The 23,939-nt window shown below is 41.1% G+C and overlaps 1 protein-coding gene and 1 pseudogene across 1 annotated transcript in view; one reads left to right on the top strand and one right to left on the bottom strand.

Annotated features, from left to right (window-relative positions):
• IL1RAPL1 (interleukin 1 receptor accessory protein like 1) overlaps nucleotides 1-23,939 on the bottom strand; it is a 1,273,168-nt gene that overhangs the window by 1,134,685 nt on the left and 114,544 nt on the right. The gene's annotated exons all lie outside the window — the stretch shown is intronic.
• LOC133385858 (large ribosomal subunit protein uL22-like) lies at nucleotides 1,383-1,955 on the top strand (annotated as a pseudogene).

The following is a 23,939-nucleotide window of genomic DNA, read 5'->3' as shown; positions in this document are numbered from 1 at the left end:
TTTCATTAGAGCAGATACTGTAAACAGAAGTTAACACAGAAGTTTCATACCATAGCACAAAACGTTAATGCATTATAAAACAAAACAAAACCCCAAAGCATTGTTGGCTGACAATTATATATGAATAACTTATCAATTTCAAATTGGCTTTTTTCATATGTTTAAATTTGTCAGTTTATAAATTTGTCAGAAACATTTGAAGTGAATCTGCATAGTACAACGTTCAAACAGGCACTTTCCCTTCCAACTTTCCTGCAACTGGTGTGAGTCCCATACATTTTAAAGTGCTTGGCTAATCTCATTGTCTTAAAACTTCCATTAAAATGGAAGGATGACCTTTTTCAGAAATAGTTTGAATAACGCTTTTATATTCATATACAATCCTATGGGAAGAAAATGTTTTAATGCAATGGTTTCTCATTAAAATTACAAATTGTGCTTTAATGTAGACCAGTTATTTGATATTAGGTATATAAACCCCCAAAATATGCAAGTGTATTATAGGCAGTCATTTTGTATGCCAGTTTCCAGACTGGTTTTATTTGCTACATGGCAATTCTGATCTTTTTTTCACAGATTGAGGCACTCTACACAAAACTAGTATGTTCACTGTCCATAGTGTAACAGGCATAAATTTAGGCTGCAATCCAATACACGATTACCCAGGAGTAAAACCCATTGAACTCAAAGGAGCTTATATCTGAGTAGACATTATTGGATTGCAGCCTTAGTATACAATGAGAATATCTTTTTTACTGCTAGTTCGAAGAACTGGAACAACATCCAAACAAGTACAAAGTCAAATGTGAAGAAGTTAATACAGGCCACTGTTCAATCTTTGTTTTTCATTTTTACTAGGACTGACCGTTCAAGATACTAAAAATGAGACAAAAAAATAAAATAAAAACGGTGGCCTGATTCCTTAATTAAAGCAGCAAATCTAAACACACACCATTGGAATCCCACTGAAATTAAAAGGGCCGTCTAGTATATTTGTTAAGGTCAAAGTGCAGGACTACTAAGCATTCTTATTTGGAAGGGTACTGGAAATAAATGGAATGAATGTGTTGAAATTCAGGGGCAAAGTGAAACTCTTTATTTCAACATGGCTACCTGGTAGTTGTATCTTATAGATTCTAAAGACAAGAGTTCTGAGGTAACTGCCATTTTATTAGACAGGTATGGTTTCTTTGATTATTCTGCATTGAACTAACACACACACACACATGCATACAGAGGCTATCTAGAAACGTGGCTGAAAACATGCATAACTGTCCTCCACTGCATGTTTATAATACCCAGCAGAACATTAAAGATTACATTTAATAATACACTGGGGCTTTTCCCCTGTGGTAGAGGTGGTCTAGAGGCAAGCTCTGAAAATGGTCTGCTACTCACTTGATCCAGAGAACCCCACAAAATCATGAAAATCCAGGGGTTCCAATCTTCATGTCCACTTTAAGAACACACATGAGACTGCCCAAGCCATAAAGGGTATGACCATCCAGAAAGCTACCAAATATCTGAAGGATGGGACTCTGAAGAAGCAGTGCATTCCATTCTGTCATTACAATGGTGGGGTTGGCAGATGTGCTCAGGCCAAGCAGTGGGGCTGGATGCAGGGGCAGTGGCCAAAAGGCCAAAAAGGAGTGTGGAGTTCCTCCTGCACATGCTCAGAAATGCTGAGAGCAATGCTGAGCTCAAGGGTCTGGATGTAGATTACCTGGTAATCGAGTACATTCAGGTCAACAAAGCTCCCAAAATGTGCAGGTGAACCTACAGATCTCGTGGTCAAGTTAACCCTTATATGAGTTCTCCCTGCCACATGTAGATGATCCTCACAGAGAAGGAGCAGATTGTTCCTAAGCCAGAAGGGGAAGTTGCTCAAAAGAAGAAGGTATCTCAAAAGAAACTGAAGAAGCAGAAACTGATGGCTTGGGAATAAACATCTATTCAGTTCACCAATAAAAATAAAACTTAAGTTTAAAAAACAAAACAAATGCACTGGGGGGATACAGGTATACTATTGGGATACTCTGGGCAATAGGGAGGTGTACCCTGCTGTATAACACTTGCAAACTATGCTAATCCATTTACACATTTACAATGCAATCTTATACATATCTACCCGGAAGTAAGTCACAGTTTAGTTTAATAGGGCTTACTTCCAGAAATGTACAGTATAGCACTAGAGCTCTGGCCTTTTAGGTGGCTTCCATAGATGAAAAAGAACAGGCCTGATTCACATGCACAAGACATGAATGTTGAAAGGGGCTCAGAGCTGTGAATTTAGCCTCATCCCAAAGCCACGCTGCTGCTCCAGTCCACACTGATGCTGTCAGTGAGTTAAGGGCAATGTCTGCAGTACATAGTCTTCTCTAAGGGTGAAGATCCTCCATGCAATTAAAACCTGATGGCCTAGAGCTCTGAATTGCATGGGGAGCCTCCAGACATACAAAAGGTACCCCATAGCAGACATTATCCACAACATGGTGAAAGGAACAGTGAGGGTAGGAGGAGTGTGCAACTATGGGTGTGGCGCTAAGGACACAGCTTTGTGCCCTTTTCAACATGCTTGCCCTCTATACATGAGTAACACATGAAGAGGCCTTGTGTCTTTCAGATTCTGGAGAAGATACGTCAACAAAAACATCGGTTCATTATCTATATATATCAGATGACAATTTAGTTTCTTGTCCATTTGTGGCTGGCAATCTTCATAGACCATTTGTCCCCACAACACCCTGGCTTAGGGTTGCCAGATCAGAAGCATCTAAAACCCTGAGATTTCAGGGGTGGGCCCTAGAGAAATCACAGGGGTGGGCCCTGGTGACATCACAGGGGCAGGCCCAAGTGATCTCATTAAGCATGATGCATTAACCATCACCCACAGTTGCTTGGACATACAATTAAAATAAAATCATTTCTCTGATTGGAAATTAAGAAATCTTAGCTAAAAGATGGAGCCTGGGTTTGTTGATGTTATGTACCTTCAAGTCGATCACTTATTATGGCAACCCTATGAATCAGTGACCTCCAAGAGCATCTGTCATGAACCACCCTGTTCAGATCTTGTAAGGTTAGGTCTGTGGCTTCCATCTCTTGTTTGGCCTTCCTCTTTTTCTACTCCCTTCTGTTTTTCCCAGCATTATTGTCTTTTCTAGTGAATCAGGTCTTCTCATTATGTGTGCAAAGTATGATAACCTTAGTTTCATCATTTTAGCTTCTAGTGACAGTTCTAGTTTAATTTGTTCCAACACCCAATTATTTGTCTTTTTAACAGTCCATGGTATATGCAAAGCTCTCCTCCAACACCACATTTCAAATGAGTTGATTTTTCTCTTATCCATTTTTTTCACTGTCCAACTTTCACATCCATACATAGAGATCGGGAATACCATGGTCTGAATGATCCTGACCAGTGATACGTCTTTGCATTTGAGGACCTTTTTGTAGTTCTCACATAGCTGCCCTCCCCAGTCCTAGCCTTTTCTGATATCTTGACTATTGTATCCCTTTTGGTTAATGACTGTGAGAAGGTATTGATAATCCTTGACAAGTTCAATCTCCTCATTGTCAACTGTAAAGTTACAAAAAACTTCTGTTGTCATTCCTTTAGTCTGACGTTCAGCTATAGTCCTGCTTTTGTGCTTTCCTCTTTAACTTTCATCAGCATTTGTTTCAAATCATGACTGGTTTCTGCTAGTAGTATGGTATTGTCTGCATATCTTAAATTATTGATATTTCTCCCTTCAATTTTCAAACCTTCATCTTGGTCCAATCTCGCTTTCCGTATGATATGTTCTGCGTATAGATTAAACAAATAGGGTGATAAAATACATCCCTGTTTCGCACCCTTTCCGATTGGGAACCAATCGGTTTCTCCATATTCTGTCCTTACAGTAGCCTCTTGACCACAGTATAGGTTGCACATCAGGACAATTAGATGCTGTGGCACCCCCATTTCTTTTAAAGCATTCCATAGTTTTTCATGATCTACACAGTCAAAGGCTTTGCTCTAATCTATAAAGCACAAGGTGATTTTCTTCTGAAATTTCTTGCAACATATGTTTGCAATATAATCTCTGGTGCCTTTCCCTTTCTAAATCCAGCTTGGACGTCTGGCATTTCTCGCTCCATATATGGAGCCTGGGTAGGGAATATTTAATCTAGTCTACTTGCTTCTCACAAGAAGCGTTTAAGTGCCATCAGACCAGGCCAGTCACCAGAAGGCGATTGTAGGAAGAAAGAAGCTGGTATCGTGGATATGTTAGATGGGAGCATTCAGGAGTAAACTAGATGCACCTGAAGGCTGCAATTCTAAACACACTTACTAAGCCTCATAGAACTCAACAGGACTTACTTCTAAGTAGATATGGTTTGGTTTGTGCTGTTGGTAAAGCTTGACTAGGGATGCTCTGCAAAGATAGCCATATCCAGGCAGGGTTTTCAACCCCGTGCCTGAAATGCCTTGCATGTACCTTTCAACATGGCTGCTCCAAACTTGTTTACAGATTTGACTCTTCACTTCAGAAAGGTTTGAGAAATGAGTAAGAGTAATAAGATTCTCTACCCTTTTATGTCTACCCTGTGGGCTGCTATAAACTCACTTTGACAGCCAACCCAATTCCAGTGAGTAATAACTGACAGAGAGAAAGCATACATGATTTGGTCTACCTTCACAAACAGCAGCTTGGGAACAACAACAATTGCAGCCATACTTCCCAGTATGTGAATTCTCTCTTACGCTATTGGGCAAGGAACAAAAGTCATGCAACCAACAAGTTACATCCTCAGTGGGTTTAACGGGATTGAGGTGAGCACATGGAACCACTGTTGTTGCTTCTATGGATGTAAGATAGTGAGGTTAAAGGTAAATGCAAATAGAAAAAGGAAAAGAAAAGACAGTGATGATTTCCTAAATACAATACAATACCAACCACAACATTCCTATGAGTAAAGCAGAACACTCAGCATCCCACAACAGGTCAGGATTCCTAACCAAAGCCCAAACTAAAAAAATCCTGGCAGCAGTCAGCCAGGGTCACAGAAATTCCCATGCAGCACAACCTGACCTGGGGGCTGCACTTAGTGCAGAATGCTGTGGCATGATTGCTGACATGAGTGAGACCCTGTCAGCACATAATACTTCTGCTCTGAAATCAGCACTGGTTGCCGATTTGCTACCAGGCCAAGTTCAAGGTGTACTTTCCATGTTACGGGTGCCACATAGTACTTGTTCTGTGCTTGTAAGAAATCAGTCCTTTAGTGTGGCAGCTCCTACGCTTTGGAACTCCCTGCCTATTGACATTAGGCAGACATCTTCATTGTACTGTTTTCAGCACCTGCTAAAATCCTTTTTGTTTAGGCAAGTCTGCCCAGGCATGTAGAAGCTATTGTGTTTTTTATCTTTTTCTAACTCATTGGTGGTTTTATTATTTTGAATGTTTTTAAATACCTGTCTTTAACTGTTTGTGCCAATGATTGTATTGTTTTAATTCCTTCTGTAAACTGCTTTGAGATTTTTTTTTAACAATAAAATGGTATATAAATGTTGTAAATAAAATACACAAATAAAGTTTGGAGTCACTGTGGTCCTTGCATCTGTTTCTACTTTTAGGAACAAAGGAATCTACCTTATACCAACTCAGGCCTTTGATACCATCTAGCTCAGTACTGATGACATGGACTAGCATTGGCTCTCCAGGATTCCAGGCAATAGTCTTTTCCAGAAGTTGAATTTTGGACGTTTCCATGCAAAGCATATACCCTACCACTGAACTACAGCCCTTCCCGTTTAAAAAGAAGTATCTTTTAAAACCGTTCTTTTCAATTCACTAATGAATACACAACATACCTAGGGCAAATCCACTAAATTAATATAAAGCACATTCAACACATATTTGAAGCACATGAATCCCACCACAGAATCATGGGAACTGTAGTTTGTTAAGGGTGAAAACAGTGAGGGGGAACTACACTCCCCAGGATTCTTTAGGGAAAGTCATGTTCTTTAAATGAAGAAATATCTATATAAGCATGACTGTCAAAGAAGTTTATTATTTATACAACCTGTAATGATATTTGTAGTGCAATCCTGTGTTAGTTTACTCAGAGGCAAGTCCCAATGTATTCAATGGGGCTTATTCAAACAGGGGAGCGTGCACAGAAGTGCAATCTCAAATGATAAGAAACTTCACTTACTCATCCTAAAATTCAGAACCATGCCACTCCAAGCTGTTTTGCAACTGTTTATACTTGTTTTTATGGTTATTTGATTTTAAAGGGATTCATTTCTTGTGAGCTGCCTTGGTTTCCATTCATCAACCCTACCTCACAGGTTGTTGAAAGACTCCATATATACACACACACTGGAGATGTAAAAATACGTAGACCTCATATAATAGTTTATTGTCAAAACCAGTTGGTCATTGCAGAACATTTTTAAAAATATATATAAATAAAATCAGCATTAGTTTCCTACATAATAAAAGCAGTGAGAGCGATTTAAGGCCTGCCTAATTGATTTAAAAATAGGATTGGAGAGGGAGAGAAAGATTTACAACACAATTCTTTGTTATGTTCACTCAAAAGTCCCGTTAATTTACAGCACAGTCTTAACCATGTCTACTCAAAATAAGTCTTATTGAATTCGGTGGGGCTTACTCCTGGTATGTGGAATTAGCTTTGCAGCTTTACTTCCAGAAAAGCGAGTATTAGATTAAAGCTTCATGTTGGGAAGGTTTTCAAAACCCTGCCCTCTTCAAAAGCCCAGAAAAAATTAAACTTGTTTAAAATTTAAAATTGTTTAAACTTCTGCACACAAGATAGAAAAATGACTGAAAACTATATGCTTATTCAAATTATGAAACAACAGTTTTCAGACCTTGGTACTGCCTGGAGGTCAACACTTATTGGCTACAAACATGAAATGGGGGGGTTAGAGCAGACAGCTACGAGCTGGTTCAACAGAAGTTGCAGGGGGAGGCATTTTAGTGTATATCTCGAGCACCAGACCACCTAGAAGCTTTTTTTATTAATGAAAGCTGAGAGTCCGGAGATTAAAGTGACTTACCCAGAGACTAGGAGAGGACCCCAAAAATCCGGACTCTCCAGGCGACTCCAGGCAACCCTACTCTGCCTGGATATTGAAATTTTCTTTTAGTTAGGGATGGAAGGATCTGTTAATGTCAGTTCTCTCAGTTTCTCATTTTCCCCATCTTAAATTCAGTTCTCCACATTTCTGCAGCAATTTGCTTTTAAAAAAAATCCTTATGAACATTCTTCAGCATTTTAGTGTTAATTTATCATAATAAAGACATTTTTGAATGCAGTTCTGAGTAATGTACATATTTTGCAAGCAATTTCTCTTAACATAATGCAATCTGTTGTGTTATTTTCATTAATATATTCATTTTTATGCACACTTTCCCCTAATATATGCATTTTTAAAAACATTGCTTGCTTGGATAAGTGCAAATTTTGAAGGATGGCTGTGTATTGTTCCAGGAAGTGTGGATTTGATACATTCAGCTTCAAATGCAAAATGAATTGAATTTCTCCCCATTCCTACCTATGAGCAATTTTTTGGAGTCCCCCTGCGATTAGATGTGGGTGAGGCAGATGCAGATTGAAGCAATGGCCTTTTCAGTGATGATTCCTCATATCCCCAAGGCAATTCATTTCGTGCCAACTCTGTTGTCTTTTTGATGCTAGCTTAAGACCTTTTCATTTGACCCAAACTTCATTCATAAGATAATGCAACTACTTTAATTTTTTAATATATATAAACTTCTTTTGGTTAAAACTTAAAAATTGAAAAATTGAAAATGTACATGTGTCTAAAACCTATTTTTCTCTTGATTAATGCTAAGTGTGTGTATATGTATGTGCGTGTGTGTGTACACACACACATATACATACATCTTGGGCTACTTTAGAAATATCTATGTAACTATATTTGTATGTCCAAAAAAAATGTTGTATGTGCCATACAAAACTTAAAAGATACATACTACTTGCTACTATCATCTAGTATCTCATGGCACTTTTTTTTTTTTGCGGAAATAGCAGTGATTAATTATAACAATCTAACCAGAGCTTGGAAAAGTTACTTTTTTGAACTACAGCTCCCATCAGCCCCAGCCAGCATGGCCACTGGATTGGGTTGATCGGAGTTGTAGTTCAAAAAAGTAACTTTTCCAAGCTCTGAATCTAACTAACTAATTACAAATGGATAGTTATATGCTACCTATATAAATTCACTGTGCAAGTGAAGCTGAAAGAGAAACTCAAGGCTGGAGTAATCTCCAAAGTATACAAGGGTAATGCAGTTTGGTATATTTTGGGTAGAATCCATCTTGCCTATGGACTACAGCATTATTTTGAGACATATATTTAAAATGTCAATCTCCTGATCTCAACACTGCATCAACTTAAGAGTCCTATGACAAATCTGCATTCTTCACTGATCAGAAAGAGACTCTGATGTGCAGTGGACAGGATCCAGAGAAAGGTAAGTGTCTATCACTAAAAACTGTACCTCTAGTCCAGGTGGAATATTTATGATCAGTGAAATATTCTACAGTCCTGATTACTGGAAACCGATGTGCCATCAATATAACTGAATCAGAATATTCAAGATTTACAATTGCAAGAACTCTTATTTCAAGGTATTTTATTTTATATGAATATGCTGGTGTAAGCCAGTTCTGGAGTCTTCACACTCCATATATTTATGCAACCTATTTGCAACACGAAGAAACCAAATACACAGAAGTGGAAATTCAGCAATATTCTTCAGTAATTCAGGTAGAGCTTCCCACTTGCTGATTTCTTAAATACTGTATATATGTACAAGCTATCCAAGGTCACAGCAAAAGGTAACTAATTCAGTCCTACACTTTGATTTGTCTTGTAAAGTGCTTTGCCAACAGTCACAAGTTCCCCTTTTATCCCCAGGTATGATGCACACATCAACAGCTCTAAAAAATTTCACCATTCCCAACCAGTAGGTAGTAGGGGGCATATATTAAATTTATTCAGACAGCGCTACAATGCAGCATAAAACTATTCCAGGAAGACATGCTGGAAAATATTGCTTGCAGATAGGAATCTCATAAGAATGCTGTGAACCAAGAAATATGACAACTGAAAAAGGTCAGGATATGATCTTAATTTACTTTTTGATTCAAATCTTAACATAGCTTGAGATCAAACCAGCAGAGTAGCCTGGTGCTTGCCAGATGTTATTGAATCCCAGCAACCAGCATGGTCAGTGGTCAGTAATGATGAGCAGGGCTGGCGCCAGGCATGACTGGACTCTTGGGCGCAAGCTCACACATCTCACCTACCTCTCCATTTGTGCAGTCTCATGTGAATGATGTGCATGCATAGCGCGCATGCCTGCCATCAATCAAAATGGAGGCAGGGGTGTCAGACCCTTAGGGAAACCCCTGCCACCATTTTGGTTGATGGCAGGCATGTGTGCACAGTGCTCACAGCATTTACAGCAATGGTGGGGCATGCATGCGAGCCTATTGAAACCCGCTTGCTGTCTGTATTGGGGTGCCTGGGAGTTCCTTCTCTGCAATCCACGGCAAACCCAGGAGCCAATGTTGTCATGGATTGTGGAACAGGAGTGCTACTCTCCCACTCAAGGCCCCCCTCTAAGCCACAGGGGCCCTTATCCAGGGCCCAACCTGGCCGCCCTCTGGCACCGACCCTGACGATGAGAATTGTCCAAAAATTTGGAGGGCAGCAGGTTAGGGAAGGTTGTTGCATGAAAAGGGCAGCTGGATAAAATAGAACTACCAACTTTTGTCTTTAAAAGCTGCATGCTATATCAAAATTCAACAATAAAAGTTTCATCTAGTATGAGCATACATTGGTAAAATATCATTGAATTGCTGCCTGTTACACAGCTGTTAAAAACAGAGGAGCCTTGACAAGATCAAAGAAAGCCTAGAAGCACGTAACATATTTCATCTCCTTCCGCTTATTTTCTTGAACTATTTCTTTATGCAATTTATAACCAAGAGGGCAAGGCCTTACACTTTTAGATATTTATTGTAACTCTCACTGTATACAAACTTATGCTCATTATGGAAAGCCAGTTGTGCAAGGTTCTATCAGATATATGGGAAAACTAGTTTTACCTACTGTCTCAGGGAATAAACTATGAACCAGTAAGTTTCTAGTTCAAATCTGTCCTCAGACATCAGTTTGGCAAGGCATTTGCTTTCACCTGAAGCCATACCTGCAGCAGATGGAAAGATTGCGGAGGAGTCCACTCCATCAGTTCTGCTGACAGGCCAGCTCCTTCAGACTTTGTTCTGTCACCTAGCAGCATCCATTGCATCAAAGCTGACACAGAGGGAGAGAAGGGAAGCAGGCCCCACCACCGGATCTGCTGAGAGAATAGATCCATTTGGCTCCTTCCCTGAAGTTTCCCCATTCAACCTGGTTATTGTAAGAACTTTGGAACTAGTGCGTCGGGTATATTTTCCTCTTCCCTGTTCACCTCTTTTTTTTTCCTTTTGTGGTACGTCTTTCAGATTTTAAGCCTGAGAAGAGGGATTGTCTTGTTTGTTATGGGTCTCATGTAAGATGCCCTGGGAATCTTTTCAGCTGAAGAATGGACTAAAAATGCTTTCAAATAAATAAACAATAATTATCCATAGTGGTAATATAAAACTGACCTTGTAAAGATGGATTATCATGATGTATGTGGTTGCTTGATCATTCAAGCATCACTATATAAATCAGAAAAGGAGAATCTATAGACCTCCAGTTGTTGTTGGACTGCAACTACTATCCTCCCTGATCATTGGCATCTAGAGTGCTACACATTCTCCATCCCTGATATAAATGCCAAATATGATTGCTATTGATAAAGAAACTTTGAACACCAAACTATTTTCTAGTCTGTTATGTTAAATATCATGCAAATATTCTGGAGTAAAACTTAAGATCTGTTACAGTAAATTCTCATACTCTTCAATAAGCAGTGTTTTGTTTTGCTGTAATAAAATGAGGTGCCTTGATAAAAGTGATGTGGCTGCCAGCACAAAATGGTTGTCATGGGCAACAACAACAACAAAAAGATGACTGTACCGGTGAGTATTGTAAAAAAGAAAAAGAAAAAAGCACAGTCAATAAGTCATCAATAAAGTCTAAATATCAGAAGTCTGTGTCCAGTCTTATTCAGTTTTCAGCATTTTTAAACAAATACAGTTTCTTTCAAAAAAATTATTTCCGTCCACAATGTTGTAGTGTTTACTTTGCCAACTACTAGTCCACCACTTTTGCTTATTACTTTGTTTTTACTAAAATTAGACTATTTAAGGATCATTTTAACCTCAGTGTTCCCTCCCATCCACTCTTTTCTACACTACACGGAGAACTTTAAAAGGTTTTGAAACCTCTGTCCAGCTATATTACTTAATGTGTGAGTTTGGAAAATGGAACTGACAAGCAAGCCTCACTGAAACAATGCCGATTCCCCAACTGATTTATAAAGGGTACTAATTGAAAGACTTCAGATGATTATAATACATTAGTGGGTGATGTACTAGACATCTAATCCAAAGTCTTTTACTTGCCTGCCCAAGAAATGTCTGTATTTCTATATATTCCCCAAGGCATCGTGGTTCAAACATAGGAGGAAAAGCTAAACATGCTTCCTTACTTTAACCTTTTCTTATGTTTAAAACAATTAGTGGAATAAAATGATTGTTAGCTGCCACCATTCAGAAGTAGGACTTTACAGCAGCTTGGCCAAGAGGTCCCAAACTGTGGAGAGAAATACAATGTTATTCAGAATTCCCTTGGTTCAAGTGACATCAGCTGTACTTAAACAATTGAATTTATACATTAATAAAATATAAAGAATATGGAATTGCAGTCAATTCAAATAAGAAAAGTTGTTCTAACTTTTGAACTTGCTTTAACTACTAACATAGGCAGGTAGCTTCTGTTATGTGCTGCAGATGATCACTTTTTGGCAGCAATAGCTGAGTCTGAAATCAGCAGTCTCTCTTTCTATTCTCCTAACAGATGAACAGCCTGCACCATGTGGACCTTTACTAACTAAGCACAACTTAAGAGCTCCAGAACATGACTTGGTTAAGTATGATAGATCGTTGCCTGGCCCAGAGTTTCCATCACTCCTGGGCTACTGGACTAAATAGAGAGAGTCTAGGGGGATCTGTTCATACCATTCATACCAAACCAAAACAGAAGTTTAAGAAAGGGCTGTTCATATTGATATGTTGAAACTACCAAGAACTGCATCACAACATTTGGAGAATGGCAGTAGGATAACTAAGTTCTGATCCACACATTCATTCGAGAGGTATGGATCAGGACATTTTGCATAGGAAGATACAGTATACAAAGATGAAGTATGTATACAAAAATCAAGATTTTAAGCATCCCTGCATGGACCCCAAAATACCAAGTGGCATGCACCACTGAAAGTCCTGGTCAGCAGCCACAGTTGATCTGGCCAGTGAGCAAACTGTGTGCCACACTAACATCTTGAAGTTATTTTTCAAGTTTTTTTTCTGCTGAAGCATGAAATAACTGTTAAGTTCAGACCTGCACACCTACTTTGTTCATCTGATACTAAAAAAATGAGAATGAGGCTAAATTAATTCATAATTAATTCACAAATGATCAGGTTCCTAATCTGCTGGAAAATGTTTCTCAGGAAAGTGTAACACTAGTTGGAAAATATGAGGAAAGGGAGTGCAGAGTTTCTTCAAGAGCTTATACATTAGTATTTTTAACCATTATGTGATTTAATTCTCAGGTTCGTTAATCATTTTTGCAGTTGTTGTGTTAAACTGTTCCTGTTAACACAGAGAAAGTGAAAATGAAGTCATTAAGAGACTAATAGTCACAGCCTTTTGAGGGGAAAAAATAATGAACCTGTTAATATGTTGCCTAAATTGGATGGCTTGCTAATTGGTTGAGCTGTTCCAGCTACAAAGCATACACACATTTCCTTGCAAACATTTTTTATATGACAGACATTTATGAATTTGACAGATCTTAATCAAGGATGACTACCTTTCCGATTTAAACAAAGGTGGTCCTTAACGTAATTCAGTCTGGCTTTTGATAATCCTTCCAAATATTAATCATGGATGGTAAAATATTGGCTGACAATTGAATTCATAAGGAAAGGTGGGGGAAACAATATTTTCAAGATGTAAGATACAGTTCACAAACTAATGTTATATTTTCCTTTTGGATTTTGCCTGTGTTCCAAAACTGTGAAGCGTTACTGTTAGATGACAGTATAATTATTACAGACCTTTAAGGATGGTCCATCCACTGCTTTTGTGTTGCAAAATAAACGTTTGAGCCCAGATTGCTGCCTGAAGTGGTTTTGAGAAATGCAAGAACACAGGTTCATTCTTAAGTAAATTAAGGGATATCAACAAACAATTTTAAATATTATCTCCAGAGTTGGCACCATTTGACCTATAACCACTTACAGTGCAATTCTGTACCAGCTGCTTAGAAATAAGCCCCAAAGAGTTTGTTTGTTTCTTTCTTTGTTTGTTTGTTTGATTGATTGATTGATTTATATCCCACCCTTCTTCCCAGCAGGAGCCCAGCAGGAGCCCAGAGTTCAAAGTGACTTACTCCCAGGTAAGTGAATTTAGGATTGAACCCTAAGGCTATAATCCAATTTACTTGGGTATAAGCCTCATTAAGGTAAATAGTAGACATGGTTAGGATTGCACTGTAAGTCACTGGCCTATGAATCAACACTGCAACAGCAATCTAGACAAAAAAGAGAAATGAGAAAATAGACCTCCCCCCCAATTAGATTCTTTTTGACCAGCTGATAATATGTAAAAAATTATGCAATTTTTTTTAAAAAAAAGTAATGCAGAAACAGGATGTAACAGACTTACGCATGAACAAATGGAAAAGTGACTCAGTTTAGAAACAGATTGATTCATTTTTATTTATTTATTTTCTTCATTGACTCCTCCATAAGGGAGTCCAGGACAGCAAACAAAAACACTAAAAACACTCTAAAACAACTTAAAAACAAAACATATGAAACATATTTAAAGTAAATAACTTTAAAAACAATTAAAAAAAACAGCTTAAAACATATTAAAAAGCAGTTCCAACACAAGTGCAGACTGGGATAAGGTCTCTACTTAAAAGGCTTGTTGAAAGAGGAAGGTCTTCTGTAGGCACTGAAAAGATAAGAGAGATGGTGCCTGTCTAATATTTAAGGGGAGGAAATTCCAAAGAGTAGGTGCCACTACACTAAAGGTCTGCTTCCTATGTTGTATGGAACAGACCTCATGTAGATGCCTACTGGAATAACTGGCTCAGATAGGTTTTGTTGGTGGACACTTGTTGGGTCCATATCAGGTATTTAGGAGGAATCTTAGTAAGGAGGGACATGGGTGATGCCACCCCAATTTCAGAGATCACGGGTAGAGGGAAGTATAGCCATGGGTCGGGGTGAATTACCATAGAAGACGAGGGCAATGCCATCTACGTCTTGTTGCTCCCTCCCACTCCTCTCATGGATGGGTTCCTCGTTGCGCAACTGCTGTGCCCACTGGCCTCTGTGTGTTGTTGTGTAATGCCGGATGGGTACACAATAAGACCATACTAATCCATGATTTGATCGTGGATGAAGGTGCCGATAGGGTGTGCATTACCGAGACCTGTGTGAGTGAGCTGGGAGGAGTTGATCTGACCCAGCTTTGTCCACCTGGATACTCAGTACAACACCAGCAAAAGTTGCAGGGATGGGGGGGGAGGAGTTGCTGTGGTCTACAGAATTTCCATCTCTGTCACCAGGAAACCACTCTGTCTTAGAGCTGGCTGTGAGGGCCTGCACCTGGTGTCAGGCCGAGGAGACAGGAAACTAGGGTTGCTGCTGGTGTACCATCCAATCTGCTGCCCGATAGCTTCTCTGACTGAGGTGGTGGAGGCCATCTCGGCTGTGGTATTGGAGGAGCCCAGAACGATAATCCTGGGTGATTTCAATGTCCATGCTGAGGCTGCCTCTAGTGTTCCGGCTCGGGACTTCATGGCCTCCATGACAACCATGGGGCTTTCTCAAGTTGTCACCAGCCCGACGCATAGGGCAGGACACACCCTCGACTTGGTTTTTGCTCCACATGGAGGAAGGGGAGGCCTGGAGATGGAGGGTGGATGTCACCCCATTGTCATGGTCAGACCACTTCCTGGTGAAGCTTAGACTTGTGGGTCCGATCCTTCCCTGCAGGGGTGGTGGACAGATTAAGATGGTCCACCCCTGGAGTCTAATGGAATCCACTGGATTCCTGAATGCCCTGGGGGAGTTCCCAGTAGATAGAGCAGGTGACCCTGTTGAAGCCCTTGTCGTGCTGTGGAACAGCGAGGTGTGTCAGGCTCTTGACACTATTTATTTATTTATTTATTTATTTATTTAGTAAGTAAGTAAGTAAGTAAGTAAGTAAGTAATTACATTTATATACCGCCTCATAGCCGAAGCTCTCTGGGCAGTTTACAGCAGTTAAAAACAATAAAAGAAATATATAAATTTTACAACACAAAAAAAACAATTTAAAAACACAATTTAAATAAATAAATAAAAACAGTTAAAAAACACATGCTAAAATGCCTGGGAGAAGAGGAAAGTCCTGACCTGGCGCCAAAAAGATAACAGTGATGGCGCCAAGTGCACCTCGTCAGGGAGATCATTCCATAATTTGGGGGCCACCACTGAGAAGGCCCTCTCTCTTCTTGCCAGACTCCCACCTTCCCTCCGAGTAGACACCCGGAGGAGGCCCTTAGATGTTGAGCATAGTGTACAGGTGGGTTCATGTCGGGAGAGGCGGTCCATCAGGTATTAAGCCGTGGAAGGCTTTATAGGTTAAAACCAGCACCTTGAATTGAGCTCGGAAACATAGAGGCAGCCAATGCAAGTGGGCCAGAATCAGTTTTATGTGTTCGAACCATCTGGTCCCTGTTATCAATCTGGCAGCTGCATTTTGCACAAGCTGCAGCTTCCAAACAGTCTTCAAAGGCAGCCCCACATAGAGCGCATTGTAGAAATCTAGCTTGGAGGTTAACAGAGCATGGACAACTGAAGCCAGGTTATCCCTGTCCAGATAGGGGTGTAGCTGGGCCACCAACCAAAGGTGGTAGAAGGCACTCCGTGCCACCGAGGCTATCTAAGCCTTAAGTGACAGAGATGGTTCTAGGAGAACCCCCAAGCTATGAACCTGCTCCTTCAGGGGGAGTGCAACCCCATCCAATTGCCCCCGAGTGCCCTCTCCGGCATTGTGGAGCCCGGTCTGCACCTTGGTACACCAGTGAACTAAGGGCAATGAAACAGGCTGGATGATGGCTAGAGCGCAAGTGGCAAAAGACATGCTGTGAGGCTGATCGGGCATGAGTAATACATCATAACCATGCCTATTGTATGGCAGTGAGGGCGGCGAAGAAGGCCCACTTCTCTGCCTCCATCACATCCTCAAGTAGCCTGCCAGTGGAGCTTTTCCGTATTGTCAGGGGTCTGCTGACATTAACTCCAGGAAATGGAGTCTTAGACCCTTCGGAGGCCCACTGTGAATTGTTTGCACGCACTTTGAGGGTAAAGTTGCTCGCCTCCGTAGCAATTTTGATGCCCCATCCACATCTATTGTAGTCCCCAATGAGGTGTCCAGTGCAACATCTACTGCAACTTCTTGGGAACTGTTTCAGTTGATGCGGCCTGATGATGTGGACAAGGTGCTTGCGATGATGCGGCCAGCAACATGTCCTCTCAATGCTTGCCCTTCTTGGCTTATTAAAGCTTGCTGAGGGGGTTTGACCGAGTGGATCCGGGTGTGGTCAATGCATCATTGTGGGAGGGAGTGGTTTCAGCTGCTCTGAAAGAGGTGGTGATCCGACCACGCCTGAAAAAGCACCCTGGACCCATTGGTCTGCGACAATTACTGACCAGTCACAAATACCCCATTTTAGAGAAGGTGACTGAGAGGTATGTGGTGCAGCAATAGCAAGTACTCTTGGATGAAACAGATTATCTTGACCCATTCCAGTCTATGTTCAGGCCTGGTTATGGGACTGAATCAGCCTTGGTTGCCATGATGGATGACCTTTATCAAGAGAAGGACAGGGGAAGTACGACCCTGTTACTCTTACTTGATCTCTCAGCAGCTTTTGATACCATTGACCATGGTATAAGAACATAAGAATATAAGAAGAGCCTGCTGGATCAGGCCAGTGGCCCATCTAGTCCAGCATCCTGTTCTCACAGTGGCCAACCAGGTGCCTGGGGGAAGCCCGCAAGCAGGACCCGAGTGCAAGAACACTCTCCCCTCCTGAGGCTTCCAGCAACTGGTTTTCAGAAGCATGCTGCCTCTGACTAGGGTGGCAGAGCACAGCCATCATAGCTAGTAGCCATTGATAGCCCTGTCCTCTATGAATTTGTCTAATCTTCTTTTAAAGCCATCCAAGCTGGTGGCCATTACTGCATCTTGTGGGAGCAAATTCCATAGTTTGACTATGTGCTGAGTAAAGAAGTACTTCATTTTGTCTGTCCTGAATCTTCCAACATTCAGCTTCTTTGAATGTCCACGAGTTCTAGTATTATGAGAGAGGGAGAAGAACTTTTCTCTATCCACTTTCTCAATGCCATGCATAATTTTATACACTTCTATCATGTCTCCTCTGACCCGCCTTTTATCTAAACTAAAAAGCCCCAAATGCTGCAACCTTTCCTCGTAAGGGAGTCGCTCCATCCCCTTGATCATTCTGGTTGCCCTCTTCTGAACCTTTTCCAACTCTAGAATATCCTTTTTGAGATGAGGCGACCAGAACTGTACACAGTATTCCAAATGCGGCCGCACCATAGATTTATACAACGGCATGATGATATCGGCTGTTTTTTTTCAATACCTTTCCTAATTATCCCTAGCATGGAATTTGCCTTTTTCACAGCTGCCGCACACTGGGTCGACATTTTCATTGTGTTGTCCACTACAACCCCGAGGTCTCTCTCCTGGTCGGTCACCGCCAGTTCAGACTGCATGAGCGTATATGTGAAATTCAGATTTTTTGCTCCAATATGCATAATTTTACACTTGTTTATATTGAATTGCATTTGCCATTTTTCCGCCCATTCACTCAGTTTGGAGAGGTCTTTTTGGAGCTCTTCGCAATCCCTTTTTGTTTTAACAACCCTGAACAATTTAGTGTCGTCAGCAAACTTGGCCTCTTCACTGCTCACTCCTAATTCTAGGTCATGGTATCCTTCTGGGTCGACTTGGTGAGATGGGTATTCGAGGCACTGTTTTACAGTGGTTCTGATCCTATCTCCAGGGTCGTTTTCAGAGAATAGCATTGGGTGATTGTTCTTTGGCCCCCTGGCAGTTGTGCTGTGGGGTGCCACAGGGTACCATCTTGTCCCCCATGAATTAACATCTATATGAAGCCCCTGGGAGCGGTCATGAGGAGGGTGTCAGCTGTACGCTGATGATACCCAGCTCTATTTCTCCATAACATCTGAATCAGGAGAGGCCGTGCAAGCCCTGGACCGCTGCCTGGACTCGGTGGTAGGCTGGATGAGGGCCAATATACTGAGTCTGAATCCTAGTAAGAAGAGGCGCTGTGGGTTGGTGGTACGCGAATTCAGATAATTGGTCAGTTGCCTGCTTTGGATGGGGTCGTACTCCCTCTGAAGAAGCAGGTCCGCAGTCTGGGGGTGCTCCTAGATCCATCTTTGTCACTAGAGGCCCAGGTGACCTCAGTTGCTAGGAGTGCCTTTTACCAGCTTCGGCTGGCAAGACAGCGGCGGACGTTTCTGGACCAGGATAGCCTGATCACAGTTGTCCACACACTGGTAACCTCCAGGCTGGATTACTGTAATGCGCTCTATGTGGGGCTGCCCTTGAGGTTGGTCCGGAAGCTGCAGCTGGTGCAAAATGTGGTGGCGAGATGCTTATTGGGGCATGGTATTGCCAACATGTTACCTCACTGCTGAAAGAATTGCACCGACTGCCCATTTGCTATTGGGCTAAGTTCAAGGTTCTAGTTTTGGTGTACAAAGCCCTATACAGCTTGGGACCAGGACAGACCGTCTTATCCCTTATATACCCAGTCGATCACTGTGCTCTGCAGGTGAGGGCCTCCTGCAGATACCATCTTATCAGGAGGTCCGTTCTGCACACCATAGGAAACAGACCTTCAGTGTAGTGGCACCTACCCTGTGGAACTCCCTCCCCTTAAATATTAGACAGGAGCCATATCTTTTTGGTGCCTATTGAAGACTGTTCTTTCAACAAGCCTTTTACGTTGAGACCTTATCCCAGTCTGCTTCTGGGTTGGAATTGCTTTTTAATATGTTTTAAATCTTTTTTTAAAAAAAATGTTTAACCTTTGTTTTAAGATGTCTTCAAAGCTTTTAAAAATACTTTTAAAGTTGTTTTGTTTTAATGTATTTTAAAGTCTGTTTTTATGATGTTTTAAAGTGTTTTTAGTGCTTTTGTTTGCCACCCTGGGCTGCTGCTGGGAGGAAGGGCAGGATATAAATCAAATAATATATAAATAAAATAAATACCCTGTCCCAATGACCAGTTGTGCCATCACATCTTGCAGCAGCAATCAATCAATCAATCTTTATTGATACGGTCATAGACCAAAAGACATTTATAAATAAAACTACATACATTTATAATAAAAGGTTACAAAGTTGCAGTCATGTTAAAACAGTAAAACAATAAAACAACAAGGAAAACAGTTACAGTTGGGTGGCGGAAGCTTCTGAAAGGATAGATGCCTTCCGAATTGATTGAGCCGCAAAAATAAATTTAGCAACTGACAAGATAGTATCCTTATTAGCTGCTGACAAAAGATGTAAAAGTAAACAGTTAAGCGGTTTGTAGGGGTATTTATTTATGATGGGGGTTATGAATTTGGAGCGAATATCGTCATATAGGGCGCACTCAAAGATGACATGAGAGAGAGTTTCTATGGCGCTGACACCACAAAGGCATAATCGGTTTGCATACGGGATACGTTTAAATCTCCCTTCAAGTAAGGCAGAGATAAGACAGTTAAATCTAGCCTTTGTAAAGGCTAGACGATATTTGGGGATCGTAAGAGTTTCCAGATAAGGGGCACTGAGCATAGGCACAAAGCTCAGACCAAAGTGAATAGGAGAGCAGGTCGAGGTGGCTGCAGTTATGGAGCGTTGGAAGTCCATATCGTTGATACGAGTCCGGATAGAATGTTTAACTGTCTCTGGAGCGAGGGACATCAGATGTTCAATTGAGAGGCCAATACTTGCAAGGTAATTTGTAAACGTACGGGCCCATTTCGAGGTAAAAGAGTCTTCCCAGAGTAAAGGGAGATAGCCAGTAGATTTTTCATAAGACATTTTAAACCAGAAATTTAGGGCAGCCAACCACGCTTGAGACTCAAGTGAGACTAGGCCAGATTCTAACCTAAGGACCGCCGCAGGAACGCACCTGGGAACGCCAAAAATTTGTCTGAGAAACAAGGAGAGAACTGCCTCCGCAGAAGAGTTGAAGGCGCCAATCCATAAAGGTACCCCGTAGAGAAGTTGAGAAATAGTTTTGGATCTAAAAACCTTTAGGGCTGCCGGAATGTATTGTCCTCCTTTAGTGAAGAAGAACCTTCAAATACCACTGGCTAAGTTGCGAGCAGTAGAAATAGCCCCTCGGATATGGGGATTCCAGGACAGAGAGGAATGAAAAAGTATACCAAGGTATTTGAAATGAGAAACCTGTTCTATTTTATGGGTATTAATTGTCCATGCATGAGCAGGAGAGTGCTTGGCAAAAGCTAAGATCTTAGTTTTGGAAAAGTTTATAGATAGTTTGTTATCATGACAGAAACTCATAAAAGCTTTAGTTAGGCGTTTGAGTCCTACTTTAGAAACAGAAAGGAGAACAGCGTCATCTGCATACAATAACAAGGAACAATGCAGGTTTGCTAACTTAGGGGGGTGGAAGTCCGGGGATTGACAATAAAGGGACAGATCATTCATGAAAAAATTAAATAAAAGTGGGGCTATTATGCAGCCTTGTCTAACTCCTTTTGTTGTAGTAATGGGGTTTGTGAGATGACCTTCACGACTACATCTAACTCGAAAGGATGTGTGGTGGTGCAGACGGCTAATTAAGAAGAGGAGTCTCTTGTCGATCGTAGATTTTGCGAGTTTCGCCCATAGTATCTCCCTAGGGATGGAATCAAAAGCCGATTTCAAGTCGACAAAGGCAACAAACAGGCCGTTACCCCAGCGGTTCTTGTATTTTTCAGCTAAGTGATTTAAAATCACACAGTGTTCTATCCCAGACCTACCTTTCCAGAAAGCTGCCTGCTCCCTCCCAAGGATATTATCCTCCTCCAACCAAGATGAGAGTCTCTCTTTTAAGTAGCAGGCATATAGTTTGCCAATAATGGAAAGGAGGCTAATTGGGCGGTAATTTGCTGGGTCCTCTTTGTTCCCTTTTTTAAATATAGGGATAACTATGGATTCAAGCCAAGACTCAGGGAAGCATCCGGAATTATTGATCAGAGTAAAGAAATTTGCTAGAAGAGGGGCCCACCAAGCTTGGTGCGCCTTCAACATTTCAGAAAGTATGTTATCAGGTCCAGGAGCTTTGCCGGATTTCAAGCTAGCAATCAAATCAATAATTTCTTTTTGGGTTACAGGTGGCCAAGTGGGAAGATTTGTTAAATTATCAATAAAGGAAACAGCATTTACAGTCTCGTTGTTTGCAGAAAAATATTTCTCCCAGAGTTATGGGGAAATGTGGCAAGGGGCCGGATTTAGTGGGCTCATAGAACCAGAAATCAGCTCCCAAAAACACTTCGAATTATTTGATCTGGAGGCTTGAATTAAGGCTTCCCAATCTTCATGCATCACCTGCCTTTTTTTGATGACTATCATATGCTTGTAGTATTTTTTGATAATAAAATACTCAGGGGGGAGGGTGGTTAAATTTTGGTGTCGATATTGAAGGTATAGCCGTCTCAGCTGTTTTTTAGCATCAAGACAGTCCTTATCAAACCATCTGGGAAAACCAGTGGTAGGAGGAGCCCTGAAGGAAGAAGATGGTGGGATAATAGAGGCTTTAAGTTTGGTAATTAAGGAGTTATACGCTATTGACGCTAAATATGAATCAGAAGCATGCATGATCTCCCTCTGTAAGGACAGGGCAGAGGGGGAAGTGAGAAATAAGGCCACATTAGAGACTACTGTGGGAGTCCAAAATGTCCTTTTATGGGTAGGGTGGATTAGATTTGCCATTGGTTTATGGGTAAGGAGTAAGTGACCGCGTTCTGGTAGATAAAAGGAAAAGGTAAGGGGAAGGTGATCACTATCCTGTCTGGAGCCGACAGAAAAGTCCAAAATAAACCTGAACAGGGAATGCGAGATCAAGGCATAATCGATGACACTGCACCTGAGGCCAGAGATGTAGGTAAATTCCGCACATGAATCTATCTGCTTATGACCGTTCAACATTATTAGGCTGTGTCTAGCAAGGAATCGGTATAAACATATTCCACCATAATTTATCTTGGGGTCCTTGGAAGTCCTAGCATAGCCTGGGAGGTATGGGGCGGTGTCCTCGCCCCCCCAGAGGTTTGAAGCAAATAGCGCATCATTGTGGGGGCCAGACCTGGCGTTGAAATCACCCATAACAATGAGAGGCGCTTTGGGGAATTTAGCCTCGAGTGATGTTAGATAATTGGTAAGAACGTCCCAGTCACAGTCAATTTGTGCCCGAGAGGCATGAGGGGGAATATAAACATTTACTAACAGAAGAGAAAATGTGCTAAAAGATAATAAAACAGCCTGTGCAATGTTTTTACAAGGGGTTAAACTTATAGAGCGAGCTGTTACAGAAGTAGAAATGAGTATGGCTAGGCCTCCTTTGGGTCTGCCTTTGGAACTGGGTTGGGAATAGGTCGCTGGTAAACATGAACAAGAGAAACCATCCACTATTAATTTAAGGGTACACCACGTCTCCTGTAAGAAAATTAAGTCAAATTTGTTCAGAAAAGTAATAAAGTCAGGAATTTTTTGTTTGGCATTCCACCCTGCAATGTTCCAGGAGAGAAGGTGGAATGTAAAATTAGGTGAGAGAACAGAAACCTGGCATGCATTAATAATTGGATTCATAGGATGAGAAATTTCCTTTGCTGTATAAGATTTGCAGAGTGAGTGCTGTGGTGTCCTGAAATTAGGGTTTACCATTTTTTCAGGAGATTCACAGGATAGAATCGGGTTTTTAGAATTTAATAAGGGTTGTCAAGTCAGTTCAGGAACCTCATGTACTATCACATCACATATTGTGCTAGGTCTACAAACATTTGAGTAACAATGTGGCAGTACCTTTAAGGGAACTTTCAGAGGAGAAACTTGAATGCTGGATGGTGAGTTCAGTTCATAGTCCTCCAAGTATCTGGAACATGTCCTTTTTGCCCTTAGATTGTTTAACAGATTCTGCATTTTGTTTATGACCTCACTTTGTTCAATCTCAGTGAATGTATGGAAACTATTTAATAGTTCCTCCTCTCCCTCACAAGCAAAGTCAAATGCAAGATCTTGATTTTCCTTACTGTTTACCAGAGAAGGAGGTGACTGTAACGGAACGAAAATGGGAGCTGGTGGTGGGGAGGAGCTTACTTCATCCAAAATAATAAGATCAGAGTTTATGGAGTTAAGTGTTTCAAAGTTTAATGTTTCTTGTGCTGGGGAAGTCAAAGGGGATAAATTCTTTTCCAGCATAGTTGGTCCTAATGATAGAGAAGAGCAGTTCATGTTTAATGTGCTTTTAAGAGGAAGCTGTTCCAGGAATGGATCCAAGTTTCCAGAGTTTGATATATTTTTGCTGCTGTTCGAGGAAAACTTCCTCCTCTCATGTGAAGGG

Source organism: Rhineura floridana, chromosome 5 (assembly GCF_030035675.1).
Source record: "Rhineura floridana isolate rRhiFlo1 chromosome 5, rRhiFlo1.hap2, whole genome shotgun sequence".
Lineage (NCBI taxonomy): Eukaryota > Metazoa > Chordata > Lepidosauria > Squamata > Rhineuridae > Rhineura > Rhineura floridana.
This window is presented reverse-complemented; position numbering and strand designations above follow the sequence as displayed.